At 41.6% G+C, this 4,173-nt stretch overlaps 1 pseudogene; it reads right to left on the bottom strand.

Annotated features, from left to right (window-relative positions):
- Nucleotides 1-980: 980 nt before the first annotated feature.
- Nucleotides 981-3,652, bottom strand: LOC139538814 (translationally-controlled tumor protein homolog; annotated as a pseudogene).
- Between the last annotated feature and the right edge of the window lie 521 nt (nt 3,653-4,173).

Raw genomic sequence — 4,173 nt, 5'->3', positions numbered from 1 at the left:
TCCATTCCAATCAGATATAATAATTGTAACTAAATGCTTTCAATCCAAATGTAAGGCAGTCGTCGTCTGGTTGGTCAGTGGTCGTGGGACAGGTGAGATGCAGCTGAGCAGCAAATAGAGGCAAAGTTCTTCAATGGAACCCAAACCGGCTGCACGCGTGAGCCATCGTGCGCTACCGTGAATAAATGGATTTTGTCCCCCTACACCAAACGCAATCACGACACGCAGGTTAAAATATCAAAACAAACTGAACCAATGACATTAATTTGGGGACAGGTCGAAAAGCATTAAACATGTATGGCAATTTAGCTAGTTAGCTTGCAGTTACTAGCTAATTTGTCCTATTTAGCTAGCTTGCTGTTGCTAGCTAATTTGTCCTGGGATATAAACATTGAGTTGTTATTTTACCTGAAATGCACAAGCTCCTCTACTCCGCAAATTAATCCACACATAAAACGGCCAACCGAATCATTTCTAGTCATCTCTCCTCCTATCAGGCTTTTTCATCTTGGCATCTACACTTTCATAGTATTACCACGACAACCAGCAAAACAATTAGTCTTTCAATCACCCACGTGGGTATAACCAATGAGGAGATGGCACGTGGGTACCTGCTTCTATAAACCAATGAGGAGATGGGAGAGGCAGGACTTTCAGCGCGATCTGCGTCAGAAATAGAAAGGACTTCTATTTTAGCCGTTGGAAACGCAGACGATCGTTGGCGCGCGCGAGCAGTGTGGGTGCAATAATTGAATAACATGGATTTCTACATTTATTTTGCGACGCTCGCGTACGCGACTTGTCCGGTCTGGTCAGCATGTTAGTCCAGAATGTTACTGCGAGAGAGAAGAAGAACAGTGGTTATAACACGAGTAGACTGGTTATAAGTTATAACATAAGTGTGTTATTAGACATGAGTAGACTGGTTATAAGTTAGAACATAATCAGTGTGTTATTAGACATGAGTAGACTGGTTATAAGTTAGAACATAATCAGTGTGTTATTAGACATGAGTAGACTGGTTATAAGTTAGAACATAATCAGTGTGTTATTAGACATGAGTAGACTGGTTATAAGTTAGAACATAATCAGTGTGTTATTAGACATGAGTAGACTGGGCTAAAGGGAAATGAGTAGACTGGGCTAAAGGGACTAATTTCTCGATCTCCAGGCCGTCTATGAAGAATGTCATGAAGGAAATGATGCCATCATCACGGAAGTCGAGCAGACCAACCATACCATCTGGGTTCATACACCTGTAAAAAACTAGGAGAGTGAGTGTAAGTGGATGAAGAGAAATTTGGTCATTGAAATTCCACACGTTACTCCATTTTTTTTTTTTTTTTAGCAAGCTCATAACTGTTGAATTTCGTAGGCCTAGAACTCCATTCCTCCAAAGGTGTCATCACAGCTTGACTGAGCACAAATAGTTGATGTGATGTGAGGAATGCATGTGTAGCTGAATTTGCTGTAGGCAGTAGTAGATGTATAGCTGTAACTAGTAGTTACCTGGTAGTTCTTCATGTTGCCCATGATCTTCTTGATCTCCTCCTGAGCTCCAGCCATGAAGGGCTTCACTCTGTCTGGGTTGTTCTCCTCCAGCTTAGCCTTGATCCTGCACACACCCCCACACACCTTCAACAACTGCTTTTCATTTCAAATAAGGATATTTTCATCTACATAAGTACAGTCACAGTTTTGAGGGGCATACAGGGAGACTGATGGGTCTAGCCTGTATCAGTCCTAGCACACCCAACACATGCACAGACACCCGTCACTAACACACTCACGCCTTCATGTAGTCCTTGATGTAGCCCTTGTATGAGTCCTTGGTGAAGGATGTCTCCTGCAGTTTGTGGTTGAGAACGATGTCCACTCGATTGACTGTGCTGGACTCGCAGCCGTCATCATGCACCTCCGCCGACGCATTTGCCCCCAACAGACAGTCATCGATATTCTCCGTTCTACTAACCATCTGAGGGGAGGAGGGGGAACACCAGAGGAAGATGGGAAGGAGGGAAGTCGCTCTGGATAAGAGCGTCTGCTAAATGACTTAAATGTAAATGTAAATGAGGGAGGAGAGTGAGTGCTGAATCACTCTGGTTGGGTCCCAATACTGTCAAACATCTTATTCTATTTCAGGACCATCTGATAGGACTTGTCTATGTAAACTCAGGCATAATGCAAAACTATGAGTTGAGTTAAGATGATACCCAAGTCAATAAGTGTCTCCAAATCTTAATACACCTCACCACCACAACTCAGAGAGCTTATACCTGCAGTGGAGACGCACCTTTCCCTCTACTTCCAATAACATCCCAGTTGGTGATTCTTTGATCTTGTAAATGTCAGAGAACATTTCATCCCCTGCAATAAAACAGAATGAATAGAAACCACATTAATAGTTCACAGTCACAAGGTTACATTGTTGTCAGGTAGTTTGCCTTGGGCCTCTACAGACTTCCCCAGGCCAGGTACTGCTGCTGCCGGCTAACATAGCTGAGCTTGCCCACTAATCCTATTTGTTAGAAGGCTGACAGACATACTAGCAAGAACTGCTATGTTTACAAAGCTAATATAACTGGATTAGAAGCACAACTTTAAGCTAATATAGTATGCATGCAAATGGTCAATGGGTGAATAATCGAAGAATGTACAGTTCAACCATTGAGTGATTGATAGCGTTTGCTGTTAGTTGACAGTGCCTTTTGACAGCTGACAAATCTGGCAGCGCGCGCATGGAACACAAGCAGCTGCAGGCTGACTAACTAACAAGGTCCACATATCCCAGTACCGTAAACTGCACCTGTTTTGCATCGCGATAAGTAAATATTCTCCTTTGGTTACATTACCAAACATTCCTTTTTTCTTAATTAAAAGCCCCGGCGTGTGTAATAGTAAAACAGTTTATAGTAAAAACATACACAGTTGAGGTTACGTGTGGCCCTGTACAATGCCTCATAAACCTTTTGCATTTGCTTTCAGCTCCCCAACCAGAAGGTGGGATATAGGTTTCGTATTTCTTTGTGCAATTTGCAGCTATGAAACAATATCAGAAAAACTTTTAAAACAGCTACTGCAGCATTTTTCTGCTATAAATCGCAACTCGCACATGTGCTCATGATTGACTTTTGACTATTTTTATTCGCAAATGCGAATGTAATTCTCGCATTGTAGAGCCCTGCAAATTGAACACCCATTAACGTGGCTGTTGAAATACACATTCTTACAAGCCAATACTTAAATCTACCCGCATTTGGCAAGCGGCAGGTGTGAATTTTATGCCCGATTTCCTTTTGCTGCGGGTTCAAAGGTTTTTAATTTGCTTAATGCAACAAACAGTGCACTCTGGAACATTACGCATTCATGCTTACAGCACCTGGTATTCTCAGGCAGTGTTGACAATTTAGCGACAAATATTTAGCGAGTATTCAGACCCCACTAGAGACCAATTTTTTTTTAAAGCGACTAGCGACAAATCTAGCTACTTTTTCTGGTGTTATTGGAGACTGACGTGAAAGCACGTATCGTTCTTACTATTCTCAACGAGCAGCAGGTGCTGCCGTGGGTCCCAAAGCGGCCCAGTCCTCGCGCTGCAGTCAGAGCAGGAGATGTTCACCCTCCGCGTCGACTGCAAATGAATCTCGCATGCGGGAAGCCGCCGCTGGCTGATCCCGCCCTGGTTTACATAAAAACATTTTTTTTTTAACCTGAATTAGGGCCAGACTAGTTACCATAATTTTCTCACATTGCCATTGACAGTTTTTTTCTATTGTCTCTTTTTGGTCCATTTGGATTGTTAATGTAGATTGTATACAAACAAAATGTTAAAAAATGTATGGTTAAAAATGTTCATGTTTTACTGTGACTTGTTGTAGGCTGCTAAGTGGACCATAAGGTTAAAAACAAAAACAAATTAAGAAAAATTAAATTAAAAATAAAATTTTAAAAATTAAGTAACTCTGCCAGAGTGTCTCTTTTGGGTCACCTTTGCCGGTCCCAAGTCCGGAAAAAGGAGGAGGGTTGGAATTGTGACATAAAAAAAGAATCGACAGAAGAAATTTAATTTGTAGTTCTAAACATATTTAGGATGTTTTTTACTCACTTTTTCTCTCTCCTACAGTGTCCATCACAATTACATGCACATGTCAAATTATGCTAATTAGGCGATGA

This window comes from Salvelinus alpinus, chromosome 14 (assembly GCF_045679555.1).
Source record: "Salvelinus alpinus chromosome 14, SLU_Salpinus.1, whole genome shotgun sequence".
NCBI classification, from domain to species: Eukaryota; Metazoa; Chordata; class Actinopteri; order Salmoniformes; family Salmonidae; genus Salvelinus; species Salvelinus alpinus.
The sequence above is the reverse complement of the archived record's forward strand: the minus strand, read 5'-3'. Positions and strand labels throughout refer to the sequence as shown.